General features: G+C 35.0%; 1 protein-coding gene across 4 annotated transcripts in view; it reads left to right on the top strand.

Moving 5' to 3' along the window:
• LOC139938764 (uncharacterized) overlaps positions 1–11,958 on the top strand; it is a 34,530-nt gene extending 22,572 nt beyond the window's left edge. For all 4 annotated transcript variants that reach the window (XR_011786197.1, XR_011786196.1, XR_011786195.1 and 1 more), the window contains 7 exons: positions 2,767–2,890; positions 3,635–3,769; positions 5,155–5,286; positions 5,897–6,029; positions 7,174–7,291; positions 8,104–8,205; positions 8,736–11,958. The gene's annotated coding sequence lies outside the window, so the exon portion shown is untranslated. The remainder of the gene's footprint in view (positions 1–2,766; positions 2,891–3,634; positions 3,770–5,154; positions 5,287–5,896; positions 6,030–7,173; positions 7,292–8,103; positions 8,206–8,735) is intronic.
• The last annotated feature ends 5,151 nt before the right edge of the window (positions 11,959–17,109 follow it).

Genomic DNA, 17,109 nt, shown 5'->3' with positions numbered 1-17,109 from the left:
CGAAGCTTTATTAAAGCTTAACTATTGACCGTTAATTGTCGATAACTGAATTTGCGAATGGGGCGGTTACTTCAAACCGTGCCGTGATAATGCCAATTAGAAAAAGGCATGCCAGCAATTGATAAGGCAAAACGAACCTTGGCATTGTGAGTTTAAAGTGACCTACTTATAATTAAGCACACCATCAACCTTAACACTGACTATTGATTCACAATGGAGATGAGTCAGTTGGTTGCAAGTATCTGGGAGGACAATTTAATCGTGTGTCAAGGCCTTGTTCCCAAGTAGTGACGTCACTGCTAATTAAACTAGAGAAGACGCTGTTTAATCCATTGGCATGGCAACAAATAAGAAACAAGAATTATACTTTGGCCTTGACAACCAAACTGAATTACTAATAAAACTAAGGCGGTTTGCCCTAACTATACGCCTACCTAAATACACAAGGATGCAAGCAATGTTAATTTTTTTCTGAATTCGATGCTCAATTAAACTCACCGGTTAACCCTTTACGTATTTAGTTGTAGAATCATAAACAGTATTTTGAAATGTTTTTAAGTCATCAAAATGTCACGATAATTCAAGATTAATTGCATACAAGATCAGACACATAGCTTTATAGAGGGCGCACTGCACTTTGGGTCTTTCTAGCGAACATTAGCATAACCTTCCAGAGCTTGCAACGGATAAAACAGAGGAACAGTTTTGGGTCATGTGGAGCTACTTCAATATGATATCATGTTTTTTCTTGCTATTTTTGTTGTAAATTAAATAAATCAATAAAAAACACGCCAAACTCGGAAGGTCTATCTAAAACCTACAAAAAAGTGTTTGTTTTATATGCAAATTTAGTGTTTCTGAACGCGAGGTGGCGTACCGTGATCACATGTAGTCTGGTTCCCAGACCCAAAAATCTCCGATAACAAGAGACGTCAAGGAATCTTTGGTCAGGGGACCAGACTAGATCACATGATACGAGAGCAGAGCAGCGCTTTTATTTGCGGGCATTTTAAAGACAAAATGGACGACGTCAAAACGTCTCTGTTCCTTACTCTCCAGCGAAGTCGAGTTTTCACTGCAGTTCCGGTGACAAACTATACCTCTAAATGGCGATGGTGAGTTGATAGATTGGTTGTTATTATGGTGGTCGTGTTTTTGAGGATATTCACACAAAGAAATCTGAAGAAACTAAGGGGTATTTATTTTGCTATAAGGCTGCGACCGAAATGACTACTCCACAAAAAAAATGTCATTGCATGGCATGGGATGGGTGGCAACCTTCGACATGAAATGTTCATAAACTGGCAAGGATTCAACCTCACAATAATTAAAACAAGTAATTTGACGGAAAAGTTTCCGTATGGCGCCACCACTTTTTCATTCGATATGAAATAATGTAGTATCTAACTTACCTCAAAGAGATATCCCTTTTTGTAAAAATTAGTGAACAAGTGGTGGCGAGGTGCGAAAAGTTATCCAATTTGACACTTGACGGGCAATATCTACCGATGAACGTTTGCATATAAAGTAATTATTTGCAGAATTATCCTGCTTCAGTTAGGGATTTTTCTTAATAAAAATAGTTTTTCAATATTTTTGCACAGCACTACCGGCAATTGTGCCGGGGTGCACATTGTTGAAACAGTTTTAGACCCTCCCCGGGTTTAACCGGAACTAGTTGAAACCAGTTGATAAACTAGTTAAACACAGTTAAAACCAGTTGGTTTAATATGGAAAATGGAGAGACCAACTGGTTTATAATATCAACCTAGTTGAACACAGTTAAACCTAGTCCAAACCAGTTGGTTAATATGGAAAATGGACGAGTTTGATCACTATCCAGTTGAACCAGTTGACCCCAGTTAACTAGGTTCAACTGGAATTTTGACCTGGGCTTCCATGGATGAAATATCTTGTTTGGTTAAACTACAATGTTGAACATTATTGCACCGGACTCTTTCCTATTTTTTATTTGATTTTTAACTCAATTGTTTTGTCCCGCCGCCGGTGCATACTTAGTGTTTCCCTCGTCCTGTGGGTGTGGCTGCGTATGTGGGAAATCTTTGTCCGAGTCATAACTTAAGACGTCATATCCACTCCAAACCAGTCTATATAGATTCCCCAGTTCAAAGCCTATTATTGTTTTTCGGAGTCAAAAATATAGGTCAATTAAAACAAAAGAAATGTTGTCTGAGCAATTACTCGAGAAGGACTTGGCATTTCAACTCCAAACTTGGTTGTGTTTTGTGAACTGGTCTTGGGTTTGGTTCCCCCACAAACCTATTGTTTTAGGACCTCCTTGGTCAAATGTAACGATCATAATGGCCAAAACAAAATGTTGTCTCAGGGTTAATTCCAGAAGGACTTGGCGTAGCAACTCCCAACTTTCTTGTGAAAATACTCAAACAGTTTTTTAAAAGGATTGCTTTTGGAGTAACAATCTAAAACTTAAACATTTCATTGTGATTAACGATTCATACGTAAATAGTTTCTCAGCCCTCTGCGGGTTTGGTGTCCGTGTGGGAATGCAGCTGTTTACTAAATGTGGATGGAAACCATTCTTGTGAAAATACCACGGCAGTTTTGTTGGTATCCTAAACTTCTCTTCCTTGTGTTTCATTACATGTTATTAACTATAGACAGTTCTTTAAGAACAAACAGTTCTCAAAGAACAAACTCTACCTGACAAGTAGATAAACACATGGTGTTACCGCAAACCAAATATATAATTATAGCGTTGTTTTGTTCTTTGTTTGCATGATACAGGACGAATTTCAGCTTCGAAGAGATCAGTCATCAAGTGATGAGACCTAATTATGCCAAAATCTGAAAAACCTTGAAACATCGATCTACAGTATCTGGTATAATGAACCGCTCTCTTCCTTGAAAGGTTAGTTCATAATTATTATTGTTATAGTTTATTGTGGTAGTTACACCAGGTGTATATCAAGAATATATTTTCTCATTTCTGAGGGTTACTGTCCCAGGCCTGATACTTCACGGAGGCAACGGAGGCGATTGCCTCCGTTGCCCCTTGCCATTGCCTTGGTGCCCTTCAAATGCACAAGTAGAAATTTACAATTTTCTCATAGGGTGCCCTTTGCCAAAGAGAAAATGCCTTGGTGCCATTGCCATTTCAAAAACAAAGCATACAGGCCTGCTGTCCGGTTGTGAACTGGTGCCAGAGATGTGGTTGGTACTGGCTGTCTCCTCACTGCTAATTGAGTTCTAATTGACAGCTTTTGTATTGAGATACATTTGTACCTTCAAACATTTCATTCTGAGTTTAAATGATCCATGCGTGAATAGTTTCCAAGTTTTTGGGGGGTCGGTGTCATTCCTGAATGCAGCTGCTAAATGTGGAGGGACTACAAAGGAAGAAATTTTCTGCTAACTTTTTTTACCCTTAAAAAATATATTTGTGATTAACAACTGATACGAAATAGATTATTAGATTTCTGAGAGTTGGTGTCCATGTGGGAATGCTGCTGTGTCCTCATTGCTTAACGAGGATGGATAACATTCTTGTGAAAATACCTTGACAGTTTTGTTGGTATCTCAAACTTCTCTTCCTTGTGTTGCATTACTTGTTAACCTAACTATAGCATTGCATTTGTCATTGTTTACTTGATAGAGGATGACATTGCAACTCCGAAGAGATCCAGCCATCAAGTGATGAGACCTCATGGTGCTGAGACCTGAAAAATAATTAGCTTCAAACGTTGATGTTCATTGTCCGGTAAATGAACCGCTCTCTTCCTTAAAAAAGGTTAGTTCAAAAAAAGAGTCATTCTTCTTTCAATTATTATAATTTTTTATGGTAGTTCAACCTCAGCTTGGGTGTTATCACAGTGTTGTTGAAAATCACAAGAATTGTTTCTCTTGTTTCTGAGGGCTGGTGCCTGTTTGTGAATTGGTGCCAGATATGTGGTTGGTACCCGCTGTTTCCTCCATGCGAATTTAATTCTCCTGAAAACACCAAACAGTTGTTTTTAAGGATTGCTTTCGAATTCTGATATTTTTGTACCGTCTAACATTTCATTCTGATTTTAAACAATTCATGCATAAGAATAGTTTCTCAAATTTACAAGGGTTGGTGTCATTCACGAATGCCTCTAATAACTGGAGGGACAAAATAGGTCAACTCTCTTGTAAAAATACCAAAATAGTTTTCCTTAAAAAGATTGCTTTTGAAGTGATATTCTGCTGATTTTTTACCCTTTAAAACATATTGTGATTAACAACTGATAAAGCAGTTTCTCTGATTTCGAGAGTTGGTGTCCATGGTGTCGGTTTGTGAATTGGTGCCAGATATTGGTGCCAGATATGTGGTTGGTACCCGCTGTTTCCTTACTGCTAATTGAATTATACGTGACAATACCATGACAGTTATTTTAAAGGATTGCTTGTTGCAATTTGTTAGTTTTCAGCCCACAGCATTTCATTCTGATTAAACAATTCATGCATGATAGTTTCTCAAATTTTTGAGGGTCGGTATCATTCACGAATGCCTCTGCTAACTGTGGAGGGGCAAAAAAGGTCATCTCTCTTGTGAAAATACCGAAAATAGTTTTCCTTTAGAAGATGGGTTTTGAAGTAATATTTTGCAAATTTTTTCCCCTAAAACATATCATTGTGATTAACAACTGATACATAAGTAGTTTCTCTGATTTCTGAGAGTTATTGTCCATGTGGGAATGCTGCTGTCTCCTCACTGCTTAAAGCCTTTGGACACTTTCGGTGTACAGTATTTTCAGTGTATGACAACTTATATACAAAATAACAAACCTGTGAAAATTTAGGCACAATCGGTCATCGGAGTCAGGAGAAAATGTCGGGAAAACCCGTCCTTGACACGTTTCGCTGTGTCATGACTCGAGAATTGATATTGTTTGAATGTTTTCTCAAAATATGAAGTATGGAATAATATTTCAAGGGAAGTCTTTCACCATTACCTGCTGTAAACCTTGTAGGTTATAAATCTGTGAACTTTTTTTTTCTGTCTCGAAAGTGTCCAATGGCTTTAACGAGGATGGATAAAATTCTTGTGAAAATACCTTGACAGTTTTGTTGTTTATCTCAACCTACTCTTCCTTGTGTTTCTTTGCTTAAAGTAAAGTTAGCATATAATTATTCTTTGTTTGTATGATACAGGACGACATTCATCTCCAAAGACATCTAGCCATCAAGTGATGAAACATAATGATGCTGAGACCTGACAAATGATAAGCTTCAAACACCGAAATCCAGATATGGTGAATGAACTGTTCTCTCCCTTAAAAAAAGGTTAGTTCATAAAATATTTCATCAATATTATATTTTTTTAGTATAATTCTTTTTGGTAGTTCCACCTTGGACGATATCACGATACTATTTCTCTTATATCTGAGGGTTAGTGGCCGTTTGTGAATTGGTGCCAGAGCTGTTGTTGGTACCCGCTGTCTTATCACTGCTAATTGCGTTCTCCTTGTGAAAATACCATGACAGTTTTTTGAAAGGATTGCTTTTCGGATTCTGTTATTTTTTACCCTACAACATTTCATTCTGATTTTAAACAATTCATGCATCATAGTAAGAGTGCTGCTACAAATGTGGATGGACAAAAAAGCACCTTTCTCGTGAAAATACCCAAACATCTTTTTGAAAAAAATCCTTTTCATGTATTACTGTGAAAATTGTTTACCCTAAAACATATCATTTGTGTTAACAACTGATACATATAGCTTCTCAGATTTCTGAGAGGTGTTGTCTGTGTCTCCTCGCTGCTAAGCAAGAATGGATGACATTTTTGTAAAAATAGCACAACAGTTTTGTTGTTTATCTCAAACTACTTCACCTTGTGTGTCATTACTCCATTTACTATAACATAATATTGTTGCTATTTTGCATTATACAGGACGACTTTCATCTCTGAAGACATCTAGCCATCAGTTGATGAGACCTAATGATGCTGAGACAGCCCCTAAAAATTGATTAGCTTCAAACATTGATGTATCCGGTAGATCAACTGTTCTCTCCCTTTAAAAATGGTTAGTTCATAATATATTTCATCATTTATATTTTTTATTATGTATTTTTATGGTAGTTTCACGTAAGCTTGGGTGATATCATAATATTATTGAAAATCGCAAGAATTACTTCTCTTATTCTGAGGGTTAGTGGCCATTTTGTGAATTGTTGCCAGAGATATGGTTGGTAGCCGATGTCTCCTCACCGCTAATTGAAATACCATGACAGTTTTTTTATGCCCTGCGGAGGCGAAGCCACCGAAGGGGCATACTGTTTGCAACACGTTATTATATCTAAAACAAAGGAATTTTGTCTGAGCAATATCTCGAGAAGTACTTGTCATATCAACTCCAAACTTGGTTTGAGGATTGGTCTTAGTTTGTGGATTGGTCTTGGGATCCCTGAGAAGCCTATTGCTTTGGGACTCTAGGCCGTCATTATTATGACCTCGAGAAGTACTTGTAATATCAACTCCAAACTTGGTTTGTGGACTGTTTAGGGATCCCCAAGTAGCCTATTGCTTTTGCACCTCAGGCCAAATGTCAAGGTTATTACGGCTAAAACAAAAGAAATGTTGCCTTGCCACCATACTACCCCTCTGCCGTCCCTCTCACCTATCCTTCCACACTCAGTTTTCCAAGCCTTCTACCCAACCCATGACTTCAACAATAATTAAATCTCCCTCAAAAAGATGTAATGCAGAAAGACTAGAAATTAGGGGTTGGGGTTGGTTGTAGTGTGTACGAGTGTTTTCACGAATTGGTCTTTCCCACCTACATGGCAGAGTATCCGCAGCACAACATTGCACATCATTAGCTAAGATTAGTTGTGAAAAGAAAACCCAAAACTGTTCTACATGTGTCAAATGTCAAGACACGGACTGGCTTGCAGGGCATTTGTGTTTTCAAACACAACTTTTCTTGTTTAAAGGATTGGTTTTCGAATCCTGTTACTTTTTACCCTACAACATTTCATTCTGATTTTAAACTACTCATGAAAAGTATCTGAGGTTTCAGAAAGTTGTTGTCTGTGTCTCCTCGCTGCTAAACGAGGATGGATAACATTTTTGTGAAAATACCACAACAGTTTTGTTGTTAGTCTTAAACTACTCTGCCTTTTGTTTTATTGCTATAACATAATATTGTTCTTTTTTTCATGATACAGGTCGACTTTCATCTCCGAAGACATCTCGACATCAATTGATGAGACCTCATGATCCTGAGACCTGGAAAATGATAAGCTTCAAACATCGATGTACAGTATCTGTAATATTATTTGTTAGGTTAGTTCATAAATTATTTCATATTTTCTTTTATTATTTATATTCACATGGTAGTTCCACGTAAGACTGGGCGAATGTCACAATCCTTTTGAAAATCGTTTGGGAGTTTTTGCCAGAGATGTGGTTGGTACCTGCTTTAATAATTGAACTCTCCTTGTGAAAGTACCATGACAGTTTTTTCAAAGGATTGCTTTTTAAATTCTGTTATTTTTTACCCAACAAAATTTCATTCTGATTTTAAACAATTCATGCATGAATAGTTTCTCATATTTTTCGGGCGTTTGTTTCATTTTTGACTACTGATACTGCTTACTGCGGATGGTCAAAAAAGTCAACTTTCTTGTGAAAATACCATAGCAGATTCTTTTGAAAGTACTGCTTTGAAAGTAATTTCCTAATAATTATTTTTTAGCCTAGATCATTTGGTCTGAATCGGTTGTCGAAGTTGCGATATTTTAATTGTCCCACCATGGTCACACGAAGTTGTGAGCTTTCAGATGCTTGATTTAGAGACCTTAAATTCTAAATCTGAGGTCTTAACATCAAATTTATGGAAAATTACTTCTTTCTCGAAAACTACGTCACTTCAGAGGGAGCTGTTTCTCACAATGTTTTATACTGTCAACCTCTCCCCATAGCTTGAATGAAGAGAGGTTTTTTGATAATAATTATTTTGAGAAATTACCAATAGTGTCCACTACTGCCTTTAACATCTCTGAGACAATTTTATTATTTCAAACTACTCAAGCTTGTGTTTAACAACTTGTTAAGTTACCTTTAGTATAATATTGCTCTTTGTTTGCATGATACAGCTCTCATCTCGAAGAGATCCAGCCATCAAGTGGTGAAACCTAACAATGCTGAGACCTGAAAAAGCTTAGCTTCAAACATCGATGCACAGTATCTTAAAACAGGTAAGTTCACAAAAGATTTCATCCTATATATATTTTTATTATAACTTAATATGGTAGTTTCACCTAAGCTTGAGCACAATCACAATTTTATTTTAAATTGTGATACCAGTTCTTAAAACAATGGTATGGATATTTTTTAATCACAACATTGGTAACGCAATTTCTTACAAAAAACAAAACAATGAAGCCTTTACTATTTGGTGGGGGAGGGGGGGGGGAAATAATAAATTGAATATACAACCCCAAGTAAGTAAACAATATTTACATGTAATTTACTTATTTATATTCCTTTCTTCTTGAAGTGTTTGAACACCTGTATGTAGACGTTTTATTCTTTAATCTTTTGTTTTTCTATGGTCTTGTTTCTGAATCCTAACCAGACCAATGGCAAGCTGTTACATATTGGTCATTCATTTACCGAGTTCTAGTTGAACAGAGTACATTCAAGACATATAAAGGCCTCTATGCCGTAAATGTTAATACTTTTTTGACTTCATGTAAACCAAATTCCATTTGTTGTTATTTTGAAGGTGTACCATCTGTTGATGATACCAAGCTGTCAACAAAAAGGGGATTTCACCAATCTACCAATCAGCAATGCACTAGGTGTGTGAGGTTTACTACGGAACAGAGGTATATTCAAAACCTGTGGGTTTCATTACCCATGTTTTACACTAACATCAAAAAGTGGGCTGTTTTTGCAGCACTATACAAGCGCCACCCCTACGCCACATGCCACAACATTCTGGGGACTTCATGCAGGCACCAGCCTAACCCAGATGAATGGTTCTCCCTTCAGATTAATTACAGATATGAAAATTGAAAACATGTTTTGATTAACACCATTTGTTTTTATATAAAAGTCATCGTTTAAAATTCCATTGATTAAATTATCGAACTATTCCATGTAACTAGTAGTAAAGGCAGTGGACACTATTGGTAATTACTCAAAATAATGATTAGCATTTCTTGGTGACGAGTAATGGGGAGAGGTTGATGGTATAAAACATTGTGAGAAACGGCTCCTTCTGAAGTGACGTAGTTTTGAGAAGAAGTAATTTTCCACGAATTTGATTTCAAGACCTCAGATTTAGAACTTGAGGTCTCGAAATCAACCATCTAAACACACACAAGTTCGTGTGACAAGGGTGTTTTCTTCTTTCATTATTACCTCGCAACTTTGATGACTGTTTGAGCTCAAATTTTCACAGGTTTGTTATTTTATGCATATGTTGAGATACACCAACTGTGAAGGCTAGTATTTGACAATTACTGATAGTGTCCACTGCCTTTATAATTTTTGCTGAACATCTCACATCTTTCATGACTGAAAGCATTCATTCATTCAAGTTTGAATCGTATCATTTAGGCAAATCTAATTTGATGCAATTCAAGTTTCATGTGTGTTTTATTAAAACTTGAATTTGATTTACATATATTTAATAAAAGGCACTTGACACCATTTTTAATTACTCAAAATAATTGTTAGCAATGGGGAGCCGTTTATAGGAGTAAACAGCTCCCTCTGAAGTAACATAGTTCTTACTCAAATAATAAAAGACTTCAGGCCTGAAGCCTTTTGTTAGGCATCTGAAAGCACACCAGTTTGTGCAAAGAGAGTGTTTCTTTCTTTGTTTTCTTGCAACTTCCAGCGTAAAAACTTACTTTGTAAGGAGCAATGGAGAGCTGTGGACAGTAAAAAACACTTTTAGAAATGGCTCCCCCTGAAGTAACAGTTTTTGAGAAAGAGGTAAACTAAAATATTAAAAGACTGAATCCTTTTATAAGGCATCTTAAAGCACACAAGGTTGTGCACAAATTTAATGACTAATTAAGTCAAATTTTCACAGATTTTTTAACTAATGCATATGTTGGGATACACCAAGTGACAATACTGGTCTTTGACAATATACTAAATGTGTCGGGTGTCTTTGATGATAAGGAAGTTTTTTAGATAAGAAGTCAACATTGATTGACAAGGGCATAATGAAGCCACCATGAAGACCTCTTTTTTATGTACCCAATATGTAACCTCGATGCAATAGACCCTTCCCATGAAATATGTAAATTGCACATAGCGCGTGCGCACTAGCGTTTTGCTCGGCAAAATCAGGGAACATCGCACTGTTTTGTACACGGCTAAGGGAGCGTCTCAAAAGTCGGGCATGTTCCTAGTCCAAAAGAACATTCCTGCGGGCATATGCCCGCAGGATCGCAACATCATGACAAAGTGTCCGCGGAACGTTCCAAAAGACCGGTCCTGTGGAACGGACAAAAGCGTCGGGGATACTCTTGCGATCCAAAAAAAACGTTCCTACCGTTCCGACTTTTGAGACGCTCCCTAATGGGTGTGATTGCGCGTCTGTTTAGTGCACAACTCTATGGCGTTTGCCAACCAACAGGGTCTGTACGCATTCGTGAATGTGATTAGCATATTTCATGGGAAGGGTCCATTGTTTTCTTTAACATTCAAGGCCTTGAGCAGAGGCCCTGCGAGATATGGCCTCGTCTGTGGTTCGGACAAAACACTGAACTCGAACTAAACTGAAGAAGGCAATTTGTTTCAAGTGCTTATCTTGAAAGTTCACAATGTTCTTGGCAACATTTCATTTTCATCTAGAGAAAATGTTCTCTAAGGTGAAATAGAAACCTCAAAACGATCCCTGGGTCTAGTGTTGAACTTGTTATTGCTGGTACACAGTTAATTATTGTAAATGGTATGTTGTAAATTGTGCTAGTTAAAAGGTAGCGTTAATGTACATAGCCATGTTAGTATAATATATGAACCAAGTAAGGTATTGGTAGCATTTAAAGACTAAGGAGTTGCATTATAAACAAAACCATAGGTGTCATTTTGATTAACCAAACTCATAAACTATGAAGGAAAACAGAAATTTTGAGTATAGGTTTTCTCGCACAAATTCAGAAAGTGAGCAGCCAATTTCAGTTTCATGCGTTCGAATTAAAGCTGTTTTGCCTCTCCAGTTGTTACTGCTTTTCAAATTCAGAACTTGGCCATCATTCAATTTCGCTTTGGGTCGAGTCAAATTCCTTTAGCACTCTGTTCAATTTAGCGAATTCGTCATTCTTGTTGTGACACATACGCCTAAAGAAGCGTCTGTGAATTTCAATGCTGCTTTGAATTGTTAAATTGAATAATTATTTTGGTTAATCCAATGACACAACATTACACATGACTAAGCTTAAAACAAAATCGAATTACCCTTTCCAGTAGCATTCGATTTCGCACGAAATAGAATAGCTTGGTGGTTTAATTGGCTGCTCATTTGCCGAAATCGACAGAGAAAACCTTTATTACATTTTGGTATAGTTCCTTGACAGTAACACCTACACTGTTGAAAAACTCAGAGATTCAGAACAAATAGATCAAAAAGCAAAAATTTGTTTCATTTCAAGAATGTTCTAAAGTAAGCATACTTTAAAAAAATCCCAAACAATTTATATCTAGCAGAAGTTTCACTCAATGAAAAAAAAGGAATTCAAAAGTCTACAAAATGTGTGTCTAACTATTAGTGGGCAAAACCGTTAAGCAGTGTAGTTTAACGTAACTCAAAGAACATTGTGAACAATAAGGCTCGTTCAATTACAGTAAATTTATTGTTCCTATACTAATAATGGTAAATTTGTATTATTGATTATATATATAGTATTGAGTCAAATAAAATGATTCTATAAATTTAGCAGAAGAAATATGTCTTGAATTCCTTATTGTATGTGCAAGTAATGTGTTATAGTTTTCTTTATTTTAAGACAACTCATTTTGACCCTACCCAAAACAATTCACAAAAATAATACCTTTAAATTTGTTTTTAAAGTGAAAGGTCCTTTAAAATAGTTTGAAATTCTCCTTTAAAAAACTTATTTATGCCTTTAAATTTGTTTATTGTAACAAAAAACTCATTTAAAACAATTTGAATTGTCCCTTTAAGTCAATTCCGCCATATTGAGTAGTCATATGATCATAAATCATTAAGTACATTTAAAAACTTTCTGAACCACCCAATAACCACTATACTACAAAAAGTACCTTTAAATTTGTTTTTAAAGGAAAAGGCACTTTAAAATAGTTTTAACTTCTTAAAATCTACCATAAATAGTAGTCTCATAAACCCATATTACAATAATCCAGTGAATACATTTAAAAACATGCCTTTAAATGTGTTTATTGTAAAAAAACTCCTTTAAAATAGCTTGAACTGCCCCTTTAAGTAAATTCCGCAATATCCAGCTTAACGAGTAGTCTTATGAACCCATAAAACATTTCATGCATTTAAAAACCTTATTAACCACCCAATAATCACTTCACCAAATGTACCTTTAAATTTGTTTTTTAAATAAAAGGCCCTTTAAAATAGTTTGAGTTGAGTACATATGAAAACATGCCTTTAAATTTGGTTGTTTAAAATAAATTGAACTGTCCCTTTAAGTCAATTCCGCCATATTTATAGAGTAGTCTTTTGAACCAATAATACCATAAATCATTAAATACCTTTAAAATGTTCTTACCACCAATACAGCCCTTCACTACAAAACATACACCTTTAAACTTGTTTGAATAGCGACCAATATCCTACAATACTTTAAAACAAGTTGAAATTTCCCTTTAAGTCAACTCCCCCATATAGAGTAGTCTTTTGAACCAATAATACCATAAATCATTTAATACCTTTAAAATCTTCTAAACACCAATACAGCCCTTCACTACAAAACATACACCTTTAAACTCGTTTGAATAGCGACCAATATCCTACAATACTTTAAAACAAGTTGAAATTCCCCTTTAGTCAAATCTTGGAGCAGTCCCTTAAACCCATTATACCATAATTCATTATTACCCTTAAGAGCCTTCCAAACCTTCCATTCATAGCTTTACTACAAAATACATTTAAATTTGTCCCTTTAAATCCAAAAGAACCTATAGAGAAATACCCAACCCCAGCATGATGAATATTACTCCATATCCCACATTAAAATCCAACAAGCTTACCCCCAATGGCTAACTGACTTCTCAGCAACCCCTATCCTATGGCCACTATCCTTACCCTCACCCCAAGCCTTCATCAGTCCAATCAACTCAGCTGACTGCTATTAGTCCATCACCCCAAGCCCATCTGACTACCTGCCCAGCAAACTCCCAGCCTCTGGCCCCTCCAGCTGCCCAACCCAAGTGACTGCCATATAGCACTCCCTCCCCTCGACTCAGAGCCCCAAGGCCCTTGGTCAACCCTCAGATCAGCTAGAAATCCAAGGCTTGAGCCAGGCAAAACTTTTTGGTGAGAAATTTGCGAAAAATTTTCTAAGTCCAAACGCGGTAAATTCATCACTCCAAAAACCGTTAGATTTTCATAACAGCTCGTAGCACAGCGGTGAAGGCCAGAGACTACAGAGCGGAAGGTCCCCGGTTCAAGCCCTGCACATTTTTACTAGAATTTAAAAAAATTCTTTATTTTAATGGTAAAAAGGTCCTGGAGAGGATTTGAACCCACCCGGCTCACAGCCCCAGGATTCCGGGAGCTGTGAGCTAGCCCGCTGCGCTACGGCGGCTCTTGAAAAAAATCGCTCGGAACTAATATTTAAACCTTAGGATGGTTGGGTACAAAAAAATAAAAAATTTAAATGAGATGAGACTTATGACCTTTGACCTTAGCATGAGCATGAACAGAAAAAGAAATAGAGAATTGTTTGTGGGTGTTTAAAGATACTTTAATTGTAGAACAAAATAACTAACACAAATGCTAGACTATATTAACAAGTAAAAAGTATATACTGTTAAGTCTACAAAATTAATATCAAAGTAACTATCACTAGGTTAACATTAAAGTAACAAATTTGATATATTCAACTAAAAAGTATATACTATTAAGTCAACAAGTATCAAAGTAACTATGACCTGGTTAACTTTAAAGTAACAAATTTGATGTATTCAAATAATTAAGTATTCGCAGTGTACTTTTGTATCAACAGCGCTTAAAACTAACTTTGCAATTTGCGACAACGCTTTTATGACAACACAGTTGGCGTAACTAGTACAAAACTGCGAACCTGATTGCACAAATGATTTGTTCGATAAACAATATTTAGCACCCACAAATAATGTTTTTGCTACTGTATATGTCAACTATTACACATTTTTAACATCTATTAATTAACATCTATCAAATACACCTCAGTAAAGTACATAACAATATTGCATTCCTTATACATAATAATTTTAACTATTTCATCCACAAAATTTAACTAAATTAACTGCAACTGAGATAATGTCTTTATTTTCTGATCACAGTTCGTGTAATAACATGATACATTTTTTGAAACGAGGTCACTTTTTCGCACGGTTTATTTTGATCGCACATAATATTTTAATTTACACTCATCGCTGCCGCGCCGTTTGATAAGAAATCGAAACACAGCATTTTTTTAAATACGGATACTTAATAACATAATTATCTGTTTGATCCCACACATTTGTAATTGTGTAATTAAGTCATACCCCCCCCCAGTATCTACATTTTTCTCCAAGATTCATTTTATATGTGATAAACTTTTGTTAAATTTTATATATTATACATTTATAAGTTAAATTACATTTCCTAACTACACATCATAATTTGTAACATCAGAATTTGAATAAATGCATATTTTGTATTGTTAGTTCCTTGTTTGATTCCCCCCTCATTTGTAATTGTGTGGTAATATTGACCCCCCCCCCCCCCCAGTGTATGTAGTTTTCTCCAATATTCATTTTATATATGGGTTAGTTTTGTAAAATTTGATATATTATACATTTATTTGGTAAAATTACACTTCCTAAGAACACGTCATTAATTGTAACATCAGAATTTGTATAAACACATATTTAGTATTGTTAATTGTTTGATTCCCACACATTTGTAGTTGTGTAATTAAGTCATACCCCCCCCCCAGTATCAACATTTTTCTCCAAGATTCATTTTATATGTGATAAACTTTTGTTAAATTTGACATATTATACATTTATAAGTTAAATTTCATTTCCTAATACACATCATAATTTGTAACATTGAATAAACGGATATTTTGTACTGTTAATTCCTTGCTTGATTCCCCTCATTTGTAATTGTGTTATAATATTGACACCCCCCTCCCCCAGTGTATATAGTTTTCTCCAATAATCATTTTATTTATGAGTTAGTTTTGTTAAATTTGATATATTATACACTTGTTTGGTAAAACTACACTTCCTAACTAAACATCATAAATTGTAACATCAAAATTTGTATAGACGTATATTTTATATTGTTAACTCTGTTTGATTCCCCCTTCATTTGTAATTGTGTGGTAATATTCATACCCCCAGTGTATAGTTTTCTCCATTATTCATTTTATAAGTGATTTGGTTTTGTTTAAAGTTGATATATTAACCATTTATTTGGTAAAATTACACTAACTCAGTACACATCATTAATTGTAACATCAGAATTTGTATAAACACATATTTTATATCGTTAATTCCATTTGATTCCCCTCATTTGTAATTGTGTGGTAATTTCGACACCCCCAGTGTATAGTTTTCTCCATTATTCATTTTATATATATGAGTAAGTTTTGTTAAATTTGTTATATTATACATCTATTTGGTAAAACTACACTTCCTAACTACACATCATAAATTGTAACATCAGAATTTGTTCAGACGCATATATTTGTATAAACACATATTTTGTATCGTTAATTCCGTTTGATTCCCCTCATTTGTAATTGTGTGGTAATTTCGACACCCCCAGTGTATAGTTTTCTCCATTATTCATTTTATATATATGAGTAAGTTTTGTTAAATTTGTTATATTATACATCTATTTGGTAAAACTACACTTCCTAACTACACATCATAAATTGTAACATCAGAATTTGTTCAGACGCATATATTTGTATAAACACATATTTTGTATCGTTAATTCCGTTTGATTCCCCTCATTTGTAATTGTGTGGTAATTTCGACACCCCCAGTGTATAGTTTTCTCCATTATTCATTTTATATATATGAGTAAGCTTTGTTAAATTTGTTATATTATACATCTATTTGGTAAAACTACACTTCCTAACTACACATCATAAATTGTAACATCAGAATTTGTTCAGACGCATATTTTGTATTGTTAACTCTGTTTGATTCCTCCCATTTGTAATTGTGTGGTAATATTGACACCCCCCAGTGTATAGTTTTCTCCATTATTCATTTTATATGTGATTTAGTTTTGTTTAAAGTTGATATATTATACTTTTATTTGGTAAAATTACACTTCCTAAGAACACGTCATTAATTGTAACATCAGAATTTGTATAAACACATTTAGTATTGTTAGTTCTGTTTGATTCCCCGCAATTGTAATGGTGTGGTTACATTGATACCCTCCCCCCCCCAGTGTATATAGTTTTCTCCAATATTCATTATATGTGATTTAGTTTTTGTTATATTTGATATACTGTACATTTATATTGTAAAACTACATTTCCTATAACTACACATCATAAATTGTAACATCAGAATTTGTATAAACGCATATTTTGTTTTGTTAATTGTTAATTACCCTTATACATTTATTTGGTAAAATTACATTTAATTGTGTGGTTACATTGATACCCCCCAGTGTATATAGCCTTCAAGATTCATTTTATTTGTGATTAAATTTTTGTTAAATTTGATATACTCGATACTTATTTGGTACAATTATACTTCCTAACTACACATCAAAAATTTGTTGTTACAAAATAACGTCAGAATTTGTATAAACGCATATTTTGTTTTGATTCCCCACATTTGTAATTGTGTGGTTATACTGATACCCCACCCCCCCACCCCCAACAGTGTTTATAGCTTACTCCAAGATTAATTTTATGTGATTT

This window comes from Asterias amurensis, chromosome 6 (assembly GCF_032118995.1).
Source record: "Asterias amurensis chromosome 6, ASM3211899v1".
Lineage (NCBI taxonomy): Eukaryota > Metazoa > Echinodermata > Asteroidea > Forcipulatida > Asteriidae > Asterias > Asterias amurensis.
Note: the sequence above shows the minus strand (reverse complement) of the source record. Positions and strands in the feature narration are given on the sequence as shown.